The sequence below is a fragment of the Cherax quadricarinatus genome, chromosome 83, assembly GCF_038502225.1.
Source record: "Cherax quadricarinatus isolate ZL_2023a chromosome 83, ASM3850222v1, whole genome shotgun sequence".
Classification (NCBI taxonomy): Eukaryota; Metazoa; Arthropoda; class Malacostraca; order Decapoda; family Parastacidae; genus Cherax; species Cherax quadricarinatus.
In genome coordinates, this window is record NC_091374.1 from 14,773,115 (window position 1) to 14,800,166 (window position 27,052).

The following is a 27,052-nucleotide window of genomic DNA, read 5'->3' on the forward strand; positions in this document are numbered from 1 at the left end:
GTGTGTGTGTGTGTGTGTGTGTGTGTGTGTGTGTGTGTGTACTCACCTAGTTGTACTCACCTAGTTGAGGTTGCGGGGGTCGAGTCCGAGCTCCTGGGCCCGCCTCTTCACTGATCGCTACTAGGTCACTCTCCCTCCAAGATCTTTTTCCTTGAGTGAGGTTTGTAGTCTCTGGCCCCCTAGACTGTACTCCGTCTGCGGCCTTCTTTGCCCTTCCCCAATCTTCATGACTTTGCACTTGGTGGGATTGAACTCCAGGAGCCAATTGCTGGACCAGGTCTGCAGCCTGTCTAGATCCCTTTGTAGTTCTGCCTGGTCTTCGATCGAGTGAATTCTTCTCATCAATTTCACGTCATCTGCAAACAGGGACACCTCAGAGTCTATTCCTTCCGTCATGTCGTTCACAAATACCAGAAACAGCACTGGTCCTAGGACTGACCCCTGCGGGACCCCGCTGGTCACAGGTGCCCACTCTGACACCTCGCCACGTACCATGACTCGCTGCTGTCTTCCTGACAAGTATTCCCTGATCCATTGTAGTGCCTTCCCTGTTATCCCTGCTTGGTCCTCCAGTTTTTGCACCAATCTCTTGTGTCGAACTGTGTCAAACGCCTTCTTGCAGTCCAAGAAAATGCAATCCACCCACCCCTCTCTCTCTTGTCTTACTGCTGTCACCATGTCATAGAACTCCAGTAGGTTTGTGACACAGGATTTCCCGTCTCTGAAACCATGTTGGCTGCTGGTGATGAGATCATTCCTTTCTAGATGTTCCACCATTCTTCTCCTGACAATCTTTTCCATGATCTTGCATGCTATACATGTCAGTGACACTGGTCTGTAGTTTAGTGCTTGATGTCTGTCTCCTTTTTTAAAGATTGGGACCACATTTGCTGTCTTCCATGACTCAGGCAATCTCCCTGTTTCGATAGATGTATTGAATATTGTTGTTAGGGGTACACATAGGGCCTCTGCTCCCTCTCTCAGGACCCATGGAGAGATGTTATCTGGCCCCATTGCCTTTGAGGTATCTAGCTCACTCAGAAGCCTCTTCACTTCTTCCTCGGTTGTGTGTACTGTGTCCAGCACATGGTGGTGTACCCCACCTCTCCATCCTTCTGGAGCCCCTTCTGTCTCCTCTGTCAACACTTCTTTGAATCTCTTGTTGAGTTCCTCACATACTTCACGGTCATTTCTTGATGTCTCTCCTCCTTCCTTCCTTAGCCTGATGACCTGGTCCTTGACGGTTGTTTTCTTCCTGATGTGGCTGTATAACAGCTTCGGGTCAGATTTGGCTTTTGCTGCTATGTCGTTTTCATATTGACGTTGCATATTAGTTTCTGGCTCTACGACTGCTCTCCTTATTCTCCTGGGTCCTTTGCCTTCTATATTTCTTCCATTCCCTAGCACACTTGGTTTTTGCCTCCTTGCATCTTTGGGTGAACCATGGGCTCATCCTGGCTTTTCCATTATTCCTGTTACCCTTGGGTACAAACCTCTCCTCAGCCTCCTTGCACATTGTTGCTACATATTCCATCATCTCATTAACTGGCTTCCCTGCCAGTTCTCTGTCCCACTGAACCTCATTCAGGAAGTTCCTCATTCCTGTGTAGTCCCCTTTCCTGTAGTTTGGTTTCATTTGTCCTCGCCTTCCTGCTTCCCCCTCCACTTGTAGCTCTACTGTGTATTCGAAGCTCAAAACCACATGATCGCTGGCCCCAAGGGGTCTTTCATATGTGATGTCCTCAATATCTGCACTACTCAAGGTGAATACTAAGTCCAGTCTTGCTGGTTCATCCTCTCCTCTCTCTCTCTTGTAGTGTCCCTTACGTGTTGGTACATGAAGTTTTCCAGTACCACCTCCATCATTTTAGCCCTCCATGTATCTTGGCCCCCATGTGGCTCCAAGTTCTCCCATTCGATCTCCTTGTGGTTAAAGTCGCCCATGATCAGGAGCTTTGCCCTGCATGCATGAGCTCTTCTCGCCACTGCAGCCAGTGTGTCAACCATCGCTCTATTGCTCTCGTCATACTCTTGCCTTGGCCTCCTGCTGTTCTGTGGTGGGTTATACATCACTGCAATTATCACCTTGGGACCACCAGAGTGAAGCGTTCCCGCTATGTAATCACTTTCTTCTCCGCTGTCTCCTCTCTCCAGCTCATCAAAATTCCATCGGTGTTTGATCAGCAATGCCACTCCTCCACCCCCCCCTGTTCCTTCTGTCTTTTCTCAGGATCTGGTATCCTGCTGGAAAGATGGCATCTGTTATCATACCTGTAAGCTTGGTTTCTGTGATCGCTATGATGTCTGGTGATGCCTCTTTGACTCTTTCGTGCCACTCCTCCCACTTGTTTGTTATTCCATCAGCGTTTGTGTACCATACCTTCAGTTTCCTTTCCAACACTGTGGTTTGGGGGGCCTGTGGAGGTGGGAGACCTGGTAGCATACTGTGGGATTCTATGGTTGGGGGTTAGGTGGAAGCTGTGGGTATGGATTGTATTGTGTGTTGGGATGATGTGATAGGTTGTGGGGTTCTGAGGATAGTTGTGTGTGTGCTTGCCCTTGCTGCTCTGTTCTGCTCTGACTGACCTCTGCTGGTTCCATCCTTGTCTCCTTTCCTAGCTCCTTTCGCTTTTTTGTCCTCTCCCTCAGCTGCCGTCTCTCTGTGTTCTGGCTCTGTCTAGGAACACCTTCTTGTACTCTTCCGAGCTTTTCAACCGTGGTTTGTCTTGGAGGATCCTGTTCCTCACTGTTTCTGTCCTGAGAATCAGCTTGATCGGTCGGTTTCTCCCCTTCAAGTACCCCCCTATTCTCTGAAAATTTACAATCTCATCCATGTCTTCTCCCCCTATTTCCGTGATGATTTTCTCAATCTCCTTTCTTTCTTCCTGCCGTCTTTCAGTGTGTGTCCTTTCCTCTCTCTTCCGAAGCCCATGGATAATCACTGATTTTGCCCTTTCCTTCTCCCATTGCCTCTCCCCCTGTGACTCTGGTTCCTGTCTGTATGTGGTCATTTTCTCCCTTGATTTTTCCAGTGGCTCTTGGTAGCATGGTTGTGCCTCAGCATTCGACCTATCTCCCTCTCCATCTGCACCCATCTGCTCTTCCCTTCCACTCCCTGGCCCTTCTTTGCAGGCTGATATGACCTTAGCATAATTCATATCTCGTTCCTTCCTGTTCAGCCTCTCATCTTCGTATGGTGTGTCTTCTCTGGTCACTACCCCTGAGACTTGCTTCAGCCTGTTTACCTCAAATTCTAGGACTTTTACCCTGGCTACTGCAGTTTCGACTTGTGCCTCCCAATTCTTCGTCTCCTTCTCCAACGTCTTTTCCCATTTCACAGAGAGCTCTTTCTCCATTTTTGCAGAAAGCTCTCCTAATTTTCTCTCCCATTCTTGCTCTATCCTTTTGCACTGTTCCTCCATCCATTCCTCCCTACCAGTACCATTGTCATCTGATCCCTGATTCCTGCGAGTCCCAACCATTTTTTTTATAGTGAAAGAGAGAAAGAGAAAAAGAAAAAGGGGGAGAGAGTGAGAGATAGGGAGAGAGAGAGAGAGAAGGGGAGCCTAGAAGGAGGGGAAAAGAAGGGAAAAAGGGGGAGAAAGTGAGAGAGATAAAAGAAGAGGAAGAGAGAGTAAGAGAGGGAGAGAGAGAGGGAGAGAGGATGAGAGAAAGGGGGAGAGAGAAAGAGGATGAGAGAAAGGGGTAGAGAGAAAGAGAGAGAGAGAGAGAGAGAGAGAGAGAGAGAGAGAGAGAGAGAGAGAGAGAGAGAGAGAGAGAGAGAGAGAGAGAGGAGAGGGAGAGAGATGGGGGGGGGAAAGGAAGGGTTACAGGGTCACTTCACAGGAAGGTGTAAAATCCTGTATGTGTGTGTGTCTGTATGTGTGTGTGTGTCTGTATGTGTGTGTGTGTGTGTGTGTGCGCATATGTGTATGTGTGTGTGACATTATATGTCGTGCCGAATACATAAAACTTGCTATTTTGGCTTAAATAACAACGCTCTTCTTGCCGAATAAGGCAAGCGAAAATTTGTGTATGCAATAATTTCGCAGGCTAAATTAAATTGCGCTTGTTATAATAAGGTTAGGAAAGTTTTCTAGGGTTCTTTTAGTATAAAAATATCATTTTTTACATAAACATAAGTGAAAAAAGAAATATCTTGAAAAGTATAAGAGAAAATTTTAGAAAGGACTTAATTTTAAACGAGTGCTTGCTAATTGACTAATTTGACCTATTCGGCACGACGCGTTTTATATATATATATATATATATATATATATATATATATATATATATATATATAATATATATATAACACGTTTCGGTCCTACTTGGACTATCGTCTCCATATGCTTCTATGTGTGCGGGTTGTTTGTGTATTGTTCCAGTCACGATATTGTGACTTATTGTTCTTATATATGTGCACGTTCTTATATAACACCCCAAAAAATCTCATACGTTTTTGTTGCATCTTCTGCCTCGCAGTTTTATTCCATTAAGGGGAGGGAGAGAGGGAGAAAGGGAGGGGGAGTGGAGGGGGGAGAGAGAGAGAGAATAAATGATAAATCCTGAAAATACGTTTATCTCCCCTCCCGTGCCCCCCCCCCACATCACCAGTTGTTAAGTAGCAATTTAAGCCAATAATTGACCAATCAGAATGTTTGTGTGTGGGGTTGTGGGAGGGTTGACCAACCAGCTTGTTACAAACCTCACAAACACTTTCCTACACTTACATCTAGGTTGTTATAGGTAAAATATTTATAATTATTAAGTCATTATTAGGATCTTTCTAATATTGTAATTATCCAACTTCATATATAAAAAATGAAATTTACGAACACCAGTAAATCTTTTTTTTTTTTTCTCTCTCTCTCTCTCTCTCTCAATTTCTTTTATTCAGTTTTTCCACCTATCCATCCTCCGTCCTCCATCTTCCTGCCTTCTCTACACCATCGCTTGTGTGGGGTCACTGTGTGGGTCACTGTGGGGTCACTGTACTTCAATATGTAAGGTCGCTATGGTTCACTATGTAGGGTCACTGTGCTTCACTATACAGGGGTCACTGTGCTTCACTATGTGGGGTCACTGTGCTACACTATACAGGGGTCACTGTGCTTCACTATGTGGGGGTCACTGTGCTTCACTATGTGGCGGTCACTGTGCTTCACTATGTGGCGGTCACTGTGCTTCACTATGTGGGGTCACTGTGCTTCACTATACAGGGGTCACTGTGCTTCACTATGTGGGGGTCACTGTGCTTCACTATGTGGCGGTCACTGTGCTTCACTATACAGGGGTCACTGTGCTTCACTATGTGGCGGTCACTGTGCTTCACTGTGGGGGTCACTGCTTCACTATGTGGGGGTCACTGTGCTTCACTATGTGGGGGTCACTGCTTCACTATGTGGGGGTCACTGTGCTTCACTATGTGGGGGTCACTGTGCTTCACTATGTGGGGGTCACTGTGCTTCACTATGTGGGGGTCACTGTGCTTCACTATGTGGGGGTCACTGCTTCACTATGTGGGGTCACTGTGCTTCACTATGTGAGGCCACTGTGCTTCACTGTGGGGTCACTGTGCTTCACTATGTGGGGTCACTGTGCTTCACTATGTGAGGCCACTGTGCTTCACTGTGGGGGGGTCACTGTGCTTCACTATGTGGGGTCACTGTGCTTCACTGTGTGGGGGTCACTGTGCTTCACTATGTGGGGTCACTGTGCTTCACTATGTGGGGGTCACTGTGCTTCACTATGTGGGGGTCACTGTGCTTCACTGTGTGGGGGTCACTGTGCTTCACTATGTGGGGTCACTGTGCTTCACTATGTGAGGCCACTGTGCTTCACTGTGGGGTCACTGTGCTTCACTATGTGGGGTCACTGTGCTTCACTGTGAGGCCACTGTGCTTCACTGTGGGGGGGTCACTGTGCTTCACTATGTGGGGTCACTGTGCTTCACTGTGTGGGGGTCACTGTGCTTCACTATGTGGGGTCACTGTGCTTCACTATGTAGGGGTCACTGTGCTTCACTATGTGGGGGTCACTGTGCTTCACTGTGGGGTCACTGTGCTTCACTATGTGGGGTCACTGTGCTTCACTATGTGGGGGTCACTGTGCTTCACTATGTGGGGGTCACTTTCAATTCCCAGTGTGAGAATAACAGAAAAAATTGACTGAATACTCGCAGTGATCAACTGAATATACTCAAGCATTGACGAGTAGATGTGTCGGCAGATGGGCGAGTGGTAGACTGAGTGACTTAACAGATCACTGACGACAGTTGGTGGATTGGAGCGTCTGTGAAAAGAAATAAGTCTTAACATATGTGAAAAAGAAGGTGATGTATCAGACATAATGGTGTTAGCATTTATGTTATCAGACATAACGGTGTTAGCATTTATGTTATCAGACATAATGGTGTTAGCATTTATGTTATCAGACATAATGGTGTTAGCATTTATGTTATCAGAGCATAATGGTGTTAGCATTTATGTTATCAGACATAATGGTGTTAGCATTTATGTTATCAGACATAATGGTGTTAGCATTTATGTTATCAGACATAATGGTGTTAGCATTTATGTTATCAGACATAATGGTGTTAGCATTTATGTTATCAGACATAATGGTGTTAGCATTTATGTTATCAGACATAATGGTGTTAGCATTTATGTTATCAGACATAATGGTGTTAGCATTTATGCTATCGGACAATGGTGATAGTGCTTATGTATGGGTTTTAGACGTAGACAAAATGTTACCCACTGATGTGATGCACACATCAGTGCGCCGCCCAAGTCTAAAGGATGTAAAACACAGATTTAAAGATAAATACAAGAGAATAAATATGAAAATTGTCATACAGGAGCCAGAGGCTGCTGACAATGGTTACTAAATGCGAAAACGATGAGGCAAGCCAGGTTGTACAAGAACTGTATGAATGTAGGCTGGATGTGAAGTGTTGACACTTCACATCCAGTTGAAGGAGGTTTTAGAGAGGTTACGGCTTGAGCATCCCACAAACACATATTTTAAGTGGAAGTGAGAATTTATCTTTTTTACGATACGATTTACTGTTGGAGTGTGAACAATATAACAACCAACCGGACTTGAATCCTGGAGGAATCAGGTACACTGGGGGACGGGGCATTTGAGCTGTGGTATCTGCACTTCTTAAAGACAGCTGTTGACGGAGAGATGATCAATGTCATCCTATGGATCAGCTTACCGTGGTGGGAAACTACCACTGTAACCACGTCGTTATGTATTAAATACGAGAAGAAGCCAGAATGAAATAATCGTAACAATCGTGATAATAATAATAATAATAATCGTAATAAAATGTTTAGTACAAAGCAAGGAAAGTGACAGTTATCTTAACCCTCGTGGTGGAGGAGCTGCTATCTTGCTAGTCGTTGTGAAGAAACAGCTATCTTGATTTACAGCTCTGTGCCTGCTGTAAATCATGGGAAACAAGTTCTGTAAAAATGTGTGTGGGGGGGGGAACGTTCTTGGGAGAGTAGAAGAATACAACGGAAAATAGAGAGCAAAATAGAAAACAAAAAGTGAAAGCAAAAGAAAGCAAACAAAATAAGCGAGGCACTGCCAGAAAATCTTAAAGAGAAAGAGAGAAAAATCAACGGATTTACTAAGATGCACAAGTTATTCAGTGTTCTCTGGGAATGCCTTCACTTGCACTGGCGTTCATTCTCGGATGAACATTAATATCCCAAGCTGACGTTCACTTTCCAAAGTTAAGAGAGACGCTCATGGGTACGCTGGTGACTTAGTGCGTTCGCCTGCACCAATCCGGATGCGCCGTCAGGAATCCGGATGCTACCTTCCAAAAACCCCAGCAGTATTTAGTATGCATAAACTTTTTTTTAAATCTGATATTTAAGTGATGTATATGCTTGTTATGTTGTATCTAGTATACATATGTATCTAGTATACACCTCCCCCACCTACATATAGTTAGTGTCGCCACACACCCCTACCTCACCTACGTACAGTGTCACTACACACCCGTACCTCACCTACGTACACCACCACACCCTCCTGCACCTACGCACAGTGTAAACCCGCACCCTTCTCCCACTTACATAGCATCAGTGGTACCTCGTTCATCCCTAATCATTAATAAGGTTATCAACCATTCTGAATTATTAATAGCCTTAATTACCTGATATATAGCCGGCACCTCCGGCTTTCTACATGAACTGACACACTCGTTAGAAGGGTTAATTACTCATTCCCGAGGCGAGGTCACAACTCACGGCATCTTAATTGATACAGGGTGAAGACTGATGATATCATGCTCTCTATATTCAGTTTATCTGTTCAAGGGGAAAACAGTCGAGAGAACGACATTCTGTTTAGCAATCATTCACCGCTAGGCCAGTGGTGACTGCTGCTGTGGTACACCACTGACACTCGCAGCACTGGTCACTGCTGCTGTGGTACACCACTGACACTCGCAGCACTGGTCACTGCTGCTGTGGTACACCACTGACACTCGCAGCACTGGTCACTGCTGCTGTGGTACACCACTGACACTCGCAGCACTGGTCACTGCTGCTATGGTACACCACTGACACTCGCAGCACTGGTCACTGCTGCTGTGGTACACCACTGACACTCGCAGCACTGGTCACTGCTGCTGTGGTACACCACTGACACTCGCAGCACTGGTCACTGCTGCTGTGGTACACCACTGACACTCGCAGCACTGGTCACTGCTGCTGTGGTACACCACTGACACTCGCAGCACTGGTCACTGCTGCTGTGGTACACCACTGACACTCGCAGCACTGGTAAGCCAGTGGTCAGAGCTGCAGCGGTTCACCAGTGACACTTAGACCACTGTTAATAAACGATGGGTTAATAACGAACAAGATATTGCCTATTTCAGGCGATGCTCACTGATGCTGTCAAGTGAGTCTGATTAATCTCGGAAATCCTAAAAATATCTCTGAACGATATTAAAATTATATATATATATATATATATATATATATATATATATATATATATATATATATATATATATATATATATATATATAATTAGAGACTTTAACAAGATGCATATTTTCGTAAGTGCTCTTCCCCAACATTTCTTCTCATTGCTTCTTCCTGACTGAAAAAGTTCATGATGTCAGAGCCACTACAAAATAAAAGCAAAAATCTTAATTAGTTTGCTCTCTTTCTCCCATCTTCTCTTTCGCTTGAACGTTGTTGCTTTGCTCTCTCTCTCTCTCTCTCTCTCTCTCTCTCTCTCTTTCCTCTCACCCTCCTTGATCCCCTCTTTATTCTTCTCGTTCATGCTTCAAGTTGCTTGAATGTTCGTTAAGGAGCATGTAATGTCTTCTTTTAATCCTCAATTTGCTTTTGTTATTGTCTACATATTCCTATGTGTCATCTTCCTTCTTTCTCCTCTAAAATGATTCGTAACACCTTGAGAAAATTCCACCCCTTCGACATAGCAAAAAAAAAAAAAAAAAAAATTGCAAACTTTGGATCGAAATTTCCAGCGGCAGCGGGTGGCAGGGACCCCGAGCCAACAAACGGGTCCAGGAGAGACATCAACCACGTACCTACCAGTATGTTATGTAAGTTTATTCAGGTACAGGGACACAAATACGGTTACATAAATTACCATACCATGTGTGTAGATTACCTAGGATAATCTAAGAAAGGTCACACAGAGTGACCTATTTCCACTTGGGTCCTCGACGATTACGTCCTAGTATCACCTCACTTACAGAACACACGCAGGAACAAGAACTGGAACTTTTAGGCTCACGTCCTGCTTCACGTCTCTTCCTACCTTTAATCTCGCTCTCTCACCAATGATCAGATTTTTTTTTTATTTTTGAAAATGCACCTAAGTTACTGGGAACGGTTAAAGTCCCTTGATTTGTATTCCCTGGAACGCAGGCGAGAAAGGTACATGGTAATATATACTTGGAAAATCCTAGAGGGATTGGTACCAAACTTGCACACGAAAATCACTTCCTATCAAAGCAAAAGACTCGGCAGGAGATGCAACATTCCCGCAATGAAAATCATGGTCGAGAGAGAACACAATAAGCGTCAGGCGCCCAAGACTGTTCAACTGCCTTCCAGCATACATAAGGGGGGATTAATAGACCTCTGGCTGTCTTCAAGGCGGCCCTGGACAGGCACCTAAAGTCAATACCTGACCAGCCGGGCTGTGGCTCGTATGTCAGTCTGGGTGCTGCCAGCAGAAACAGCCTGGTTGATCAGACCCTGATCCACCACCAGGCCTGGTCTCAGACCGGGCCGTGGGGGCGTTGACCCCCAAAACTCCCTCCAGGTATACTCCTGGTAACCCACACGTGTAAACAACGAAGTGCAGAGGTATGCACCGAGGCTTGTTCCAGAACTAAGTGACATGAGCTACGAGAAGAGGTTAACGAAAATGAAGGAAAAAAGAACAAGGGAAACTATAGCTTAGAAAATACTCAGAGGAATTGATAAGGTAGACAGAGGCATGCTGTTTGGAACTCGCAGACACAGACGAGCCACAGGGACGTCAGGAAGTATTTCTTCAGTTTCAGAGTGGTCAGGAAGTGGAGTGATCTCGAAGACAAAATGGAGACTCCATACATAGCTTAAAGACCAGGTACGATAGGACCCACGAAGCTAGGAGCAAATCCGGAAAGCGGTAAGTTGAAGTGGGAAACCCAGGATCAGGACCCAGAACCCGACCCCTGGAACCATACAGTTGAGCACACACACACACGGAGATTGCCTGAGGCATGGAAGACAGCAAATGTAGTCCCAATCTTTAAAAAAGGAGACAGACATGAAGCATTAAACTACAGACCAGTGTCACTGACATGTATAGTATGCAAAATCATGGAGAAGATTATCAGGAGAAGAGTGGTGGAACACCTAGAAAGGAACGATCTCATCAACAGCAGCCAACATGGTTTCAGGGACGGGATATCCTGTGTCACAAACCTACTGGAGTTCTATGACATGGTGACAGCAGTAAGACAAGAGAGAGAGGGGTGGGTGGATTGCATTTTCTTGGACTGTAAGAAGGCGTTTGACACAGTTCCACACAAGAGATTGGTGCAAAAACTGGAGGACCAAGCAGGGATAACAGGGAAGGCACTACAATGGATCAGGGAATACTTGTCAGGAAGACAGCAGCGAGTCATGGTACGTGGCGAGGTGTCAGAGTGGGCACCTGTGACCAGCGGGGTCCCGCAGGGGTCAGTCCTAGGACCAGTGCAGTTTCTGGTATTTGTGAACGACATGACGGAAGGAATAGACTCTGAGGTGTCAATGTTTGCACATGACGTGAAGTTGATGAGAAGAATTCACTCGATCGAAGACCAGGCAGAACTACAAAGGGATCTGGACAGGCTGCAGACCTGGTCCAGCAATTGGCTCCTGGAGTTCAATCCCACCAAGTGCAAAGTCATGAAGATTGGGGAAGGGCAAAGAAGACCGCAGACGGAGTACAGTCTAGGGGGCCAGAGACTACAAACCTCACTCAAGGAAAAAGATCTTGGGGTGAGTATGACACCAGGCACATCTCCTGAAGCGCACATCAACCAAATAACTGCTGCACCATATGGGCGCCTAACAAACCTCAGAACAGCATTCCGACATCTTAAGGAATCATTCAGGACCCTGTACACCGTGTACGTTAGGCCCATATTGGAGTATGCGGCACCAGTTTGGAACCCACACCTAGCCAAGCACGTGAAGAAACTAGAGAAAGTGCAAAGGTTTGCAACAAGACTAGTCCCAGAGCTAAGAGGTATGTCCTACGAGGAGAGGTTAAGGGAAATCAACCTGACGACAATGGAGGACAGGAGAGATAGGGGGGACATGATAACGACATACAAAATACTGAGAGGAATTGACAAGGTGGACAAAGACAGGATGTTCCAGAGATTGGACACAGTAACAAGGGGACACAGTTGGAAGTTGAAGACACAGATGAATCACAGGGATGTTAGGAAGTATTTCTTCAGCCACAGAGTAGTCAGTAAGTGGAATAGTTTGGGAAGCGATGTAGTGGAGGCAGGATCCATACATAGCTTTAAGCAGAGGTATGATAAAGCTCACGGCTCAGGGAGAGTGACCTAGTAGCGATCAGTGAAGAGGCGGGGCCAGGAGCTCGGACTCGACCCCCGCAACCTCAACTAGGTGAGTACAACTAGGTGAGTACACACACACACACACACGCACACACACACACACACACACACACACACACACACACACACACACACACACACACACACACACACACACACACAAAACGTTAATTCCCATAATACATTTAGTTTCATTATAAAGCAAAAATTAACTTTTTGATAGCACCTATAGATTGTGAATGCAAATTACCTTATATTTAATTACTCTTTTTGCACACATGAAAAACTGCAAAATGTATCTGAAATTAATTTTTTTTATGGTAAGTATGGATACTATTTTAATAAATTAAAAAGAGTATTGTGTATATGACAACACATTTAACAGTTTAGTATATATATACATGTATATATATATATATATATATATATATATATATATATATATATATACATATATTATTATTTATTTATTATCACACTGGCCGATTCCCACCAAGGCAGGGTGGCCCGAAAAAGAAAAACTTTCACCATCATTCACTCCATCACTGTCTTGCCAGAAGGGTGCTTTACACTACAGTTTTTAAACTGCAACATTAACACCCCTCCTTCAGAGTGCAGGCACTGTACTTCCCATCTCCAGGACTCAAGTCCGGCCTGCCGGTTTCCTTGAACCCCTTCATAAATGTTACTTTGCTCACACTCCAACAGCACGTCAAGTATTAAAAACCATTTGTCTCCATTCACTCCTATCAAACACGCTCACGCATGCCTGCTGGAAGTTCAAGCCCCTCGCACACAAAACCTCCTTTACCCCCTCCCTCCAACCTTTCCTAGGCCGACCCCTACCCCGCCTTCCTTCCACTACAGACTGATACACTCTTGAAGTTATTCTGTTTCGCTCCATTCTCTCCACATGTCCGAACCACCTCAACAACCCTTCCTCAGCCCTCTGGACAACAGTTTTGGTAATCCCGCACCTCCTCCTAACTTCCAAACTACGAATTCTCTGCATTATATTCACACCACACATTGCCCTCAGACATGACATCTCCACTGCCTCCAGCCTTCTCCTCGCTGCAACATTCATCACCTATGCTTCACACCCATATAAGAGCGTTGGTAAAACTATACTCTCATACATTCCCCTCTTTGCCTCCAAGGACAAAGTTCTTTGTCTCCACAGACTCCTAAGTGCACCACTCACCCTTTTCCCCTCATCAATTCTATGATTCACCTCATCTTTCATAGACCCATCCGCTGACACGTCCACTCCCAAATATCTGAATACATTCACCTCCTCCATACTCTCTCCCTCCAATCTGATATCCAATCTTTCATCACCTAATCTTTTTGTTATCCTCATAACCTTACTCTTTCCTGTATTCACTTTCAATTTTCTTCTTTTGCACACCCTACCAAATTCATCCACCAATCTCTGCAACTTCTCTTCAGAATCTCCCAAGAGCACAGTGTCATCAGCAAAGAGCAACTGTGACAACTCCCACTTTATGTGTGATTCTTTATCTTTTAACTCCACGCCTCTTGCCAAGACCCTCGCATTTACTTCTCTTACAACTCCATCTATAAATATATTAAATATATATATATATATATTTAAATATATATATATATATATATATATATATATATATATATATATATATATATATATATATATATATATATATATATATTGGGAGTGGACGTGTCAGCGGATGTCTATGAAAGATGATGTGAATCATATTATTATTATAATCAAGGGGAAGCGCTAAACCCGGAGGATTATACAGCGCCTGGGGGCGGGGGATGTGGAAGGCATTCAGGCTTAATTCGGGGAACTGGAGCAAAGATCCAATTCCCTAAATCAAGAGCCCCTCACCAACATCAAGGAACCTTCCCTGAGGGGATGTGAATCATAGAATTGATGAGGGGAAAAGGGTGAGTGGTGCACTTAGGAGTCTGTGGAGACAAAGAACTTTGCCCTTGGAGGCAAAGAGGGGAATGTATGAGAGTATAGTTTTACCAACGCTCTTATATGGGTGTGAAGCATGGGTGATGAATGTTGCAGCGAGGAGAAGGCTGGAGGCAGTGGAGATGTCATGTCTGAGGGCAATGTGTGGTGTGAATATAATGCAGAGAATTCGTAGTTTGGAAGTTAGGAGGAGGTGCGGGATAACCAAAACTGTTGTCCAGAGGGCTGAGGAAGGGTTGTTGAGGTGGTTCGGACATGTAGAGAGAATGGAGCGAAACAGAGTGACTTCAAGAGTGTATCAGTCTGTAGTGGAAGGAAGGCGATGTAGGGGTCGGCCTAGGAAAGGTTGAAGGGAGGGGGTAAAGGAGGTTTTGTGCGCGAGGGGCTTGGACTTCCAGCAGGCATGCGTGAGCGTGTTTGATAGGAGTGAATGGAGACAAATGGTTTTTAATACTTGACGTGCTGTTGGAGTGTGAGCAAAGTAACATTTATGAAGGGGTTCAGGGAAACCGGCAAGCCGGACTTGAATCCTGGAGATGGGAAGTAGAGTGCCTGCACTCTGAAGGGGGGTGTTAATGCTGCAGTTTAAAAACTGTAGTGTAAAGCACCCTTCTGGCAAGACAGTGATGGAGTGAATGATGGTGAAAGTTTTTCTTTTTCGGGACACCCTGCCTTGGTGGGAATCGGCCAGTGTTAATAAAATAAATAAATAAATTAAATATATATATATATATATATATATATATATATATATATATATATATATATATATATATATATATACATACATAATGGGGTCCACCTCTGGTGTAAATTGTGGGACCCATAGCCTCGGAGAAGTGGATAAAAAGGCTTCAAGGAAGAATATTTGGATTTCTTCCTGAAGCCGTTTGAATATTCCACTTCCCCTACCACCCCATCTTTTGATATATATTTTTTTTTACTAATAGGAATATTTTATTACATAATATGGTACAGAAGATTTAAGAGATACATTGTTGATATAAAGGTGGCATATACGGTACATGTTGTTACGTGTGTATCACCGATTATAAGGCGAAAATCTCATCCAGCTCCTCAGAGCTGGGGCGTGTGCCCAAAATACAGCAGGCATTACCCCTTTGAACAGCCGCACTGAGCCGCTGGAACAGAAAACTAGCTGCCCTGGGATCCCTAGTTACCCTGATGAGTCTTTTTCCCAGCTCCTTAAGGAATTTAGATGCACTCTTTCCCCATGAGCCAAGGGTCTCTGAGCCTATGGGAACAGACATATAATGATGGGCAAGTTCTCCATATTTTCTAGACTTTTGGGACTCCCTGAAGCTGGCAGCTGCACCTCCTTCTTCCTTGGTGTATTGGAGATAGGTATCAGCCAAGGTAGTTACACATGTATAGTCCCACACCACCTGCTTCCCATCTGTCCAGGCTTGAAGGGTGATACCATCTGGACGCTTCTGGCTGCCATCAGATCTGCATAGTTGGGGTGGCTCCCTTACTGCTGGGCATCCAGCTGTTGTGTGGATCCTCTTGATAATGTTATTAACCTCGTCATGTCTTGCAATCTTTCCCTCGGATTTACGGCACACAAGACCATGGTACCCGAATCGGTCTGCTGCTTCACTGCCACAAATACACCTGTGTTCGGCGAGAATAGGGGCGGCAAGTCGAAGGGCAACACCGATGCGGATGATCTGTGGGTAGAGGCGTGTGCCAAGGCTGGAGTTGGGAACAGCCAACAGAAAGTCCCCAGCATGAGGGGCTCTCACTGCCAGGAGGCGGGCTCTATCCTTCCCTGACACACTCTGAAGCATTGTTGAGGCAATATTTTTCACTACTGGACCATCCCAGTGCGATTGTTTGTAGTTGTTGGGGGGAGCAGGTCTGGTTTCTGAGCCCGTTAGATTATATATATATATGTCGTGCCGAATATGTAAAACTGGTCAGTTAGCAAGAACTCATTTAAAATTAAGTCCTCTAAATTTTTCTCTTATACATTTAAAGATAGAATCTTAGAAAACTTACCTAACCTTATTATAAGAAGAGCAATTTATTTTTAGACTAACCCAACTAAATATATTTTAGATTTGTTTACAATAATTTAATACTAAACAAACACAGCGAAATATATTTTTTTCGTTAGGTTCAGAATGATTTTTGCGAAATTATTGCATACACAAATTTTTAGCTTCCCTTATTCGGCAAGAAGAACGTTGCTATTTAAGCCAAAATAGCAAGATTTGCCTCTTCGGCACGACATATATATACATTTAAGAAGCTATATCAGAAAAGTTTGCAAAATATCAGATATATACGAATTCAGTAAAAATATTTGAAAAATCTGCATGACAGTGACTGTGTCCATAAAAGTTCTGAAGGTGAAGCTGATGTGTGACACTCACTCCAGCTCCACCATAATGTGTCGCTAACTTCATTCTCTCCTACACACATAATATATATATATATATATATATATATATATATATATATATATATATATATATATATATATATATATATATATATATATATATATATGTCGTGCCGAATATGTAAAACTGGTCAATTAGCAAGAACTCATTTAAAATTAAGTCCTTTCTAAAATTTTCTCTAATACGTTTAAAGATATATTTTTTTTATTAATGTTAATGTAAAAATTTTTAATTTTGCACCAAAAGAATCTTAGAAAACTTACCTAACCTTATTATAACAAGAACAATTTATTTTAACCTAACCCAACTAAATATATTTTACATTTGTTTACAATAATTTAATACTAAACAAACACAATCAAATATATTTTTTTCGTTAGGTTCAGAATGATTTTGGCGAAATTATTGCATACACAAATTTTCACTTGTCCTATATGGCAAGATGAACGTTGCTATTTAAGCCAAGATCGCAAGTTCTGCCTATTCGGCACGACATATATATATATATATATATATATATATATATATATATATATATATATATATATATATATTATATATATATATATATTTATATATATATATATATTATATATATATATATATATATATATATATATAATATATATATATATATATATATATATATATATATATATATATATATATATATATATATATATATTTATATATATATATTATATATATATAATATATATATATATATATATATATATATATATATCCAGATAAGAAATAATCATAGTAATAATTTACAATTATTTTACATTTTATTATTGGTAGTTTTATAATTTCATTACTTTTCTAATTTTATTAAATATTTTATATTAAAAAATTACTCGATTTTATATATAATTTTATTAGTTTATTAATTGTATTATTATTTTACGTTATTAATATTTTATTATTTTATTCTCAATATTATTAATACTTTATTAGAAGTAATATTTTAATTATAATTATTATATTAGTTATTTTGGTATTTTTTTTATTATATTTTATAATTTTATAATTAAATTATATTTACTGTAGTTATTTTATTATCTTTTACTATTCACGAGACAGTAATTATTATAATATCTGCATATTATTATATATACATATCATTAATAATTATCATTATATGTACTAAGGTTCCTTAAAAAGCTTCAAGCTCCACACAATCAAGCTTCAAGCTTCACAATGGTACATACAATGATCCAGCTTCAAGACTCACGAAATCGTAATGACACGATTGCAAATAAACCATACCACGGCTGGGATATCCGTGGTCATTAGTTCTTTGACTCCAGCCCGTCGCGTTAGTTACTAGACAGTACCACAATAAGATTCATCCAACTAGGTATATTTCTACACCATAGGAAGGTTAGCATAGGCCACTGTGACCACAAATGCAAGTTTTTACAGACGAGTCATGTTGACGGCAGTGAGGAGACTTGAGCTAGAGTTCGTCACGGCCACGCTAGCTGGAGATTCGTCTGTAAAAACTTGCATTTGTGGTCACAGAGGTGCCTGTGCTAACCTTCCTATGGTGTAGAAATATACCTAGTTGGATGAATCTTATTGTGGCTAGCTGGTCTAGTGGCTAACGCGACGGGCTGGAGTTTTGAGACTATGACCGCGGGTTCTATCCCCACCCATGGTATGGTTTATCCAGCTTCAAGCTCCACAATGGTACATACAATAATCCAGCTTCAAGCTCCACAATGGTACATACAATAATCCAGCTTCAAGCTCCACAATGGTACATACAATAATCCAGCTTCAAGCTTCACAATGGTACATACGATAATCAAGCTTTAAGCTTCACAATCATACATATAATAATCAAGCTTCAAGCTTCACAATGGTACATACAATAATCAAGCTTCAAGCTTCACAGTGGTACATACAATGATCCAGCTTCAAGCTTCACAATGGTACATACAATAATCAAGCTTCAAGCTTCACAATGGTACATACGATAATCAAGCTTTAAGCTTCATAATCATACATATAATAATCAAGCTTCAAACTTCACAATGGTACATACAATAATCAAGCTTCAAGCTTCACAGTGGTACATACAATGATCCAGCTTCAAGCTTCACAATGGTACATACAATAATCAAGCTTCAAAATGGTACATACAATGATCCAGCTTCAAGCTCCACAATGGTACATACAATAATCAAGCTTCAAGCTTCACAATGGTACATACAATAATCAAGCTTCAAGCTTCACAATGGTACATACAATAATCAAGCTTCAAGCTTCACAATGGTACATACAATGATCAAGCTTCAAGCTTCACAATGGTACATACGATAATCAAGCTTCAAGCTTCACAGTGGTACATACAATAATCAAGCTTCAAGCTTCACAGTGGTACATACAATAATCAAGCTTCAAGCTTCACAGTGGTACATACAATAATCAAGCTTCAAGCTCCACAATGGTACCTACAATAATCAAGCTTCAAGCTCCACAATGGTGCATACAATAATCAAGCTTCAAGCTTCACAGTGGAACATACAATCACTCACTCAGACAGTCTGGGCTCAATTAGCGTCGCAGATTTTCAGATTTGAAATAAAAAAAAAAAAAAAAAATATTGACATTAGAGGGAATTCAGCGTTTTTATATGACGTTCATGTTACGCTCCTCTCACGTTCAGAGAAAACAGTTTTGTTTAATAAGGCGTTCAAGTTGTTACGTTCCTCTGACATTTACAGATTCTCCGTAATCAGAAGACTTATTTAAATACCTCGATTATTCGAAGATTTTCTTTTCCCTAAAGTGTAAATTTTTCTGGTATTTCCCTGTAATTACCCAGCACGAGCGTCCTAACAGAGTCGATGAAGCCGCTTCCAGCGTCTCCCTTCGTTTCTAGATTTTAATATATCTTCCGTCAGTCTTTAAATTTCCCCGAGGTGAGAGAGAGAGAGAGAGAGAGAGAGAGAGAAAGAAAGAGAGAGAAAGAGAGAGAGAAAGAGAGAGAGAAAGAGAGAGAAAGAGAGAGAAAGAGAAAGAAAGAGAAAGATACAAAGAAAGAGAGAAAGAAAGAAAGAGAGAGAGAGAGAGAGAGAGAGAGAGAGAGAGAGAGAGAGAAAGAGAAAGAGAAAGAGAAAGAGAGAGAAAGAGAGAGAAAGAAAGAGAGAGAGAGAAAAAGAGAAAGAAAGAGAAAAAGAGAAAGAGAAAGAAAGAGAAAGATACAAAGAAAGAGAGAAAGAAAGAAAGAAAGAAAGAGAGAGAGAGAGAGAGAGAGAGAGAGAGAGAGAGAGAGAGAGAGAGAGAGAGAGAATTAGACGTGGATCTGAAAAGACATGTCTGACATATGGCTCATGGAATAAAGACAAATGAAATCTTTCGATCGTTTAATTTTAAGAGACGTTTCGCTCACTGGGTTAAGTAATTCTGAACTTCTACTAACAACCAGTAGAGCTGTAAGAAATATGGTGATTCTATACCAGCATTCACACCGGCTCTAAGAGTCAAGCTTTTGTTCTACCCCCACACAGCGAGAGCGAAACGTTTGCTCTATCACATATCAAAACATGTCCAGGAAAACTAATCTGCATCTTCCTGATTAATACATCCCTACCGCTTCCCCTACCCCCCTCCCCCTTTCTCTCTCTCTCTCTCTCTCTCTCTCCTCTCTCTCTCTCCTCTCTCTCCTCTCTCTCTCTCTCTCTCTCTCTCTCTCTCCTCTCTCTCTCTCCTCTCTCTCCTCTCTCTCTCCCTCTCTCACCTCCAGTGACCACCTCAGCACTTGGTACATAAAAATATAGACTGAACGTACATACAATCTTTCGGCACAATTTCCAGGACACACTAGGTTAATTTTAAGTGGTGTAGCGTCCTCCTGAACCTTGAAAGCAATTAAGGGGGGACTACCTTGAGAAGTCATCGTTAACTCATCATGACAATATAAATTTAATGGTTATAATTATAAACCATCATTTTTAAAGGGATGTACCGGTAAGCCAGCGAAAGGTCTCATTTTGTTGACCAAAAGCTCCAGTTACGAGTCATTATATGAGTAAAACCCGAGTCAGGAAACGCTTATGTTTCCTGACAAACCTCATCACGACACGACAATGCAGCAATTCTAGATTTTAAGCCAAAATGATTGAAATTCTCTGACCTAGAAGTCAGTTTCTAACGAGTTCCTAGTATTAATTCAAGACTGATTACCGGAAGCAGTTTGTAAAAGCAGCAACGTGGTTATTGACGATGAAATCGAGAGAAGACGAAGAGCTGGGTACAAGTGACCACAAATCTCTTATCTGTAATATAAATCGGGAGTAACATACTAAATTATGTAGCAAAGATTTCACAGACAATGGACTCAGCCAGCACCTGGTTAATGCTGACCGGGGGTTACCTGGCCAGTGCTGACGGGGGTGGGTTACCTGGCCAGTGCTGACGGGGGTGGGTTACCTGGCCAGTGCTGACGGGGGTGGGATACCTGGTCAGTACTGACAGGGGTGGGTTACCTGGCTAGTGCTGACGGGGGTGGGTTACCTGGTCAGTGCTGACGGGGGTGGGTTACCTGGCTAGTCTGACGGGGGTGGGCTGGCTACTGGGGGTGGGTTACCTGGGCAGTGCTGACGGGGGTGGGCTACCTGGTCAGTGTTGAGTGCTGGACTGATGGGGGTGGGTTACCTGGTCAGTGCTGAGGGGGGTGGGTTACCTGGTAAGTGCTGACGGGGGTGGGTTGCCTGGCTAGTGCCTGGCTGGTAGTGCTGACGGGGGTGGGTTACCTGGTCAGTGCTGACTGGTTACCTGGTCAGTGCTGACGGGGGTGGGTTACCTGGTCAGTGCTGACGGGGGTGGGTTACCTGGTCAGTGCTGACGGGGGTGGGTTACCTGGTCAGTGCTGACGGGGGTGGGTTGCTTGGCTAGTGCTGACGGGGGTGGGTTACCTGCCCACAATCACCACCAATTTCCATTATCCCAAAATACACAAAGGCTGTGCGGCCGAGGTCCACCAAAAGAGAAATTCTTTGGAAAGGAACAATACAGGAAGACAAATACACAAAGCAACCACTGCAGGTATAAGTGCGTCAAATTTTTCTAGATGGGGAGTTATGCTCCAATATTTAAGAAGTAACGCTGGGTATATTTTTGTTAATTTTTTTGTCATGTTAACGCGGTTCTGTGGGTATTATTTTTGTTTTCAATTTATTTGTCTGGTTCATGCAGTTTCTATGCGCAGTGCACGAGCATGTATCACACTGTTTATTTTGTTTCATAGATTACAATGGCGAACTACATCAATAACGGATCGAAGCTGTGGAGCTGAGCATTTACTGACCACCTCAAACTTACTTCTAGGCTGGGGGACTGATTGCCTCAAACTAATTCGCATCTTTCACCGTTCTTCTCTACTGGACTGATGAAGCCACTGGCGAAAGATTTCCACATTATACCTATGCGTTGCAGTAGTGTTACATTCATCATTATACACGTTTCGAACATTATACTATACTCTGGAGGGGTGGGGAATATTTAAAGTTTTGAACTGTCTTCGCCCCCCCCCTCTGGAAAGACAGCGATGGAGTGAGTGATGATGAAAGTTTTTCATTTTTTTTTTAGAGGCACCTTACCTTAGTGGGAGTCAGTCAATTTGTTGAAAAAAAAACATACCAACTTAATACTTTCTTGACCAATCAACTCGTATTACATACATCACAACGCAACCAACACTATTAAAAATCTATTTTTCACATTCCTCAACCCGAGTCCACAAAACAATCCAGAAAACGCCAGGAGCGTCACCAAAATTAGACGAAACCGCAAATATCCCCACCATTTATGCCGAAAAAAGTGTTAGGTTCTTAGGCAAGCGTACCAGAGTATAACAAAATGAAAACTTTCTAGTAACAAGTTTATTTAGGTACAGGTACACAAATATAATTATCATACATAGTTTAACATAGATGTGTAAATTACCTAGGTTAATCCCCCTAAAACTCCAAGTGACTATTTGCACTGAGTTCTTTTATAGGTTTAAAAATTAGTTAGATAGGAACTTTTGTTGTGAAAACCATATTTTTTTCTTTAAAAGTAATTATCAAGGTGATTAACTACAAGATTATCTACAATGAGTTTACCTACAACGTGTTTATCTACAAAGTAATTATCTATAAGGCAGTTAATATTAATAATCATAATTGCCATTAATTTGCCCACGATTAATATCAGGTTATTGAGTTATGGTGAGAGACTATTTTTTAATACTGGAGTAATGTTAGCTAATCTCCGGTCGCATGGTACTCGACCTTAATTGATTTGTTGAGTAATAACCATTAATGGGTATGCTACTTGATACCTGGATTATTTTAGTCCGGATGATATATCGACCGGCCCTGCAAATTTTGAGAGAGAGAGAGAGAGAGAGAGAGAGAGAGAGAGAGAGAGAGAGAGAGAGAGAGAGAGAGAGAGAGAGAGAGAGAGAGAGAGAGAGAACTTCCAACTCCCTTTCCTGCACACTTCCCATCATGTTTCACTCTACATGTGTAAATTCACTCGTAGAGCTAAAACAGCGTGAAAAATAGTGCAAAAATAACTTCGTTGAGAGTTGAGGACACATTCAGTAAAGCAGTGAGTGTCCAATGTTCAGTTAACTGTTGAACGTCAGTGTCCAGTTATAACGTTAGTGGTGAATCCGCCAGAAAATATATGGCAATCAGTGGTCAATGTTCACTGACTAAACTTATGTCAATAACTAGTTTATCAGTCAAGATTCAGTTTAAAACTACAAGGCCTCTTCTTGTATGAAAACATCAGTGTGTCAAGTTTAAAGCCTATCAGAAGAGAGGTTCTCAAGTTATCACATGGAAACCTCGAACAACATTTTCACCCCCACAGGTGGTGAAAATGAGGAGGTTGCCGGGAGGTGCTGAAAATTAACCGAGGTTAACAGTTGTCAAGTTTGCCAAAAGTCGCAAAAGTTTGAGAGAACCTGTAACTAGAGAGGACCAAGAGGAGTAAGGAGGAAGTAGTAGTAACGAAGAGAAAGAGAAGACCAGTAATTTAGAATAAGAACTGGAAGGGAGCACAACTGCATCTATCATTCAGGTCTTGGACGTGCTGTGTATCCACCACTCAGGTCTTGAACCTGCTGTGCATCCATAAATACAGACCTAAACGTAGTCCAGTTGTACCTTGGTGAAGAGTAATGGTGAAGAGCAATCAAGTGTACAATGTAATCTGGAAGTCACCTCGTGCGGCTCAATTGTCCCTCGCTAGTGAAGAACAACCTCGTCCATTCTTCACAAATTTAGTCTTTTAGTGTCGTATGCAAATCCGGATTGTCTGCAGCTTTTCCAGACGAACTCGTACAAGAAAAATAATCCAAGACTCCAGACACCACTTTTTTTTCACAAATCCGGATCTTCCGTAATTTTTCCAGAAGAATCCTATACACTAAATTCCAAGGTTCCACATACCACCTTTTCACAAATCTGGATTGTGTGCAGCTTTTCCATTCGACTCCTCCCCCCACACAAAAAAAAAACACAAGGTTCCAGACACCACCTTTACCAGACCAGCCCACGAAAAAAAAAAAATTCAAGATTTCCAGATCATCAGCGGGTCGTAAATTATTCCAGCGTCGGCCGCGGCATTATTCCGGGTGTCATTAGACGTCTCAATGAAAAGATGCCAGGAGGGTTGGCACTGGCATTGAGAAAGTCTGCCACGTTGTGAAGACGCCAGCTGTTCCACTCTACAACACTTGTCCTAACCTCTCCAAACATTTTTCCCCGACACATTTGCAATCTTCTCCGTGTTAACATTTTGCTCAACGAATAATTAAAGTGTAATAAACACTCGTAAATGATCAATAATAACCCACATGAGGACAAACACATGATGTTGGTTGACCTGCATATTTCAACCCCAGAAGGGGATCAAATACTCAGATCAACCAACCAACCAACCTACTGTGGTAATTCGTACATTATTGTAATGACTCTTTTGAATCTTCAACCAAACTGAGGCATGGCCGGGGATCGATCCCGCGCCACCTTGTACTGCCCCATGGGAAGCAAGACAACTTTCGCGACGTTCTAATCACTGGACCACCAATCCTACTCAAGAAGCCCTCAAAGGTCCCAGGAGTTGGAGATCAACTCTAACATAGGTGAGGCTCGTCATCAATGTATTACTCCCTGAAGATAGTGTTCAAACTATTTCAATACCTTTCACATCAGCAGCAGGATCTGGAGCTGTAGTTCAACTTCAACACTGAGAAGTCTCTTAAAAATACAGTCATAAAAAGATGGCCTAAAATTTCAAAATACAGAGTTTTCCTTATGGAGTACTGTTAGTTGTGACAGCTGCTGCTGCGCTGTGCTGCAGTTATGTGTGTTTTAATGGCTATTGCTTGTATTACTAGCTAGAGGCGTGTGGATGCTGGGTAGCAGCAGAAGCAATGAGAGACTGAATTGCTTGAGAGAGAGATGGCTCCAACTTCATCCTGTTCCCTACTTGTATGTCTCATAACAATAAAAATGCTTTCAAATGAGCTGATGTAGGTAACAGCTCTTAGCTTGCCAATAAAGTTAGGAATCCTTAACCTGTAAATAGCTTGTCAATAAAGCTAGGGATCCTTAACCTTGTCAAACCCTGTGTAAAAAAAATTACTGAGAGAGAGAGAGAGAGAGAGAGAGAGAGAGAGAGAGAGAGAGAGAAAATGCTACATACTCATGTTAGTACTGCTTTCGTGCGCTGATGTTCAATGCATTCACTTGCTTAGAAGTACCCTCAGCGAGGGAAGGATTATCTGCTACCCTCGTCACCCCTTCCCTGGCAAGGAAGAATAATTGGGTAGAATACTGTGTTGCCCCCATATTGCTCTCTAATACTCATCTCTTGTCCTTCCCTGTCCAAAGGGACAGAAGGTAAATGGGACACGAGATTTAGGGTGCAGACGATTTAAACAGTTGGAGAGGCAATAAACTCACTATTAATACCTCCTACGCACCACTGTTGTATACATATAACAGTCAAAAAAAAAAAAGTATACATATACTGTCAGCCCACAGATCTGTTATGTCTAATTTTTTTTCTGAAAATTGGCCTTATAAATGGATAATGCCAGACTTACATTTAAAAAACGGAAATTTGCACTTAAGTGACAGTGGAAATGTGATAACGTAAAGTATTCCAGAGACAGTGGAATGCTTTGGTGAAAACGAAAGACAACTGTATTTACATTCTTTTAGGGAAGGGACAGCCTGGTATTAGGTTACGTTACATTACGTTACGTTCGGTTAGGTTAGGTTAGGTTCGTCGGGGAACAGGACAAGTGTTTACACAAATAACCCGCACATAAAAGAGAGAAGCTTACGACGACGTTTCGGTCCGACTTGGACTAAACACAAGTGTTTCCTGATGATGATGATGACCCGCCGTTGGAGCTTTTGGTCATCTGATCGAGGCCTTCCACTGGCTTACCGTTCCACCCCTTTAAAAATTATGGTCAGTTGTAACCGTATTGCTTCCAGTTGAAGCTACAGAATATAATGTGGAATCGAAGACTAGGTGTGCTGAGCGAAGATGTATTAAGTCTTAGGTGTATATACGAGTAAAAATTTCTTTCAAAAGTGTGAGTAAATTGTGGATTTCAATATGACTGAACGTAAGAGGCACGTGATTCTACGCTATCCTAAATACGATGGCAAACAAGTTGTTAAGACACATGAGTAACAGTTAAGTATCATAATTCCGAAACGTTTCGTCTACACAGTAGGTTTCTTCAGTCGAATACAGAGGCAGCAGCAGTGGAGATATAAAGACGGTGTAATTAACCCATCAACCTCGAAGTCGAAATTTTGAGGTGGTTACATTTCTGCTGCCTCCCCTGTACTCGACTGAAAAAGCCTACTGTGTAGGCGAAACATTTCGTAATAAAGATACCTAACTGTTGCACACGTGTCTCACCTACGTTATCGTGATGTCTCAAAAATGCAAATAAATTGATAACAATATATAATTTATTCCACTTTCCATCAAATATATTCTCAAAAACTATGAGGATTTACGAAAAAAACAAAAAAATCCCGCTTTCGCGGAAAATGATCAAAATTCTATTTCGTCAGAGTCGTCGAAGACCTGTAGAACTCACCCTCGATGTCATTGTAGCACGCGAGGCCACAGCGACGGAGAGACGAACTTGATAGAACTGCGGGGGAGGGGGGGGGGGAGACTGACAGCCACTCAGGTCCTTGACAAACTTGAGTCCCTCGGGCACAGCCTTCCAGCAGCGACAGCGACAGGCAGTACCATCTTACAGAAATGATCACAAGTTTTCCCCGAGCAGAATATAACTCTTACAAGTGCCCGATAATCCTGGGGATCCTCGAGATGGAGGTGGAAGGCATTCAGGCTTAATTCGGGGAACTGGAGCACAGATCCAATTCCCTAAATCAAGAGCCCCTCACCAACATCAAGGAACCTTCCTTAAGATATCTGAGAGAGAGAGAGAGAGAGAGAGAGAGA

At 42.3% G+C, this 27,052-nt stretch overlaps 1 long non-coding RNA gene across 6 annotated transcripts in view; it reads right to left on the reverse strand.

Moving 5' to 3' along the window:
• LOC138855162 (uncharacterized) overlaps positions 1-27,052 on the reverse strand; it is a 163,837-nt gene that overhangs the window by 98,328 nt on the left and 38,457 nt on the right. For all 6 annotated transcript variants that reach the window (XR_011394346.1, XR_011394348.1, XR_011394345.1 and 3 more), the window contains one exon: positions 6,183-6,294. This is a non-coding gene — a long non-coding RNA (uncharacterized lncRNA). The remainder of the gene's footprint in view (positions 1-6,182; positions 6,295-27,052) is intronic.